The sequence below is a fragment of the Apaloderma vittatum genome, unplaced genomic scaffold (assembly GCF_000703405.1).
Source record: "Apaloderma vittatum isolate BGI_N311 unplaced genomic scaffold, ASM70340v1 scaffold6617, whole genome shotgun sequence".
Taxonomy (NCBI): domain Eukaryota; kingdom Metazoa; phylum Chordata; class Aves; order Trogoniformes; family Trogonidae; genus Apaloderma; species Apaloderma vittatum.
In genome coordinates, this window is record NW_009726595.1 from 11172 (window position 1) to 11420 (window position 249).

The window sequence follows — 249 nt, forward strand, 5'->3', positions numbered from 1 at the left end:
TGCTCAAAGCCTGGAAGCTATAGTAGGAGGAAAACCCCACATCCTTGTGTGATGTCGGGGTGCTATAGCCACTGCATGCAGTTTGGGGTGCAACTCTTGAATTCCAGAACTCCTGGGAACATCACCATGGGGTTTGCAAAGATGAGGCCAAGACCCTTCCCCTCCTCAGCACCATTGCGGCCAAAAATCCCAAGGGCATCCAGGAGAGCAAACACAGCCAGGATCGATTTCCCAATGTACTCACAGCCT

The 249-nt window shown here is 52.2% G+C and overlaps 1 protein-coding gene across 1 annotated transcript in view; it reads right to left on the reverse strand.

Moving 5' to 3' along the window:
• ECE1 (endothelin converting enzyme 1) overlaps positions 1-249 on the reverse strand; it is a gene marked incomplete at its 3' end in the record, with an annotated part of 7311 nt that overhangs the window by 5027 nt on the left and 2035 nt on the right. The gene's annotated exons all lie outside the window — the stretch shown is intronic.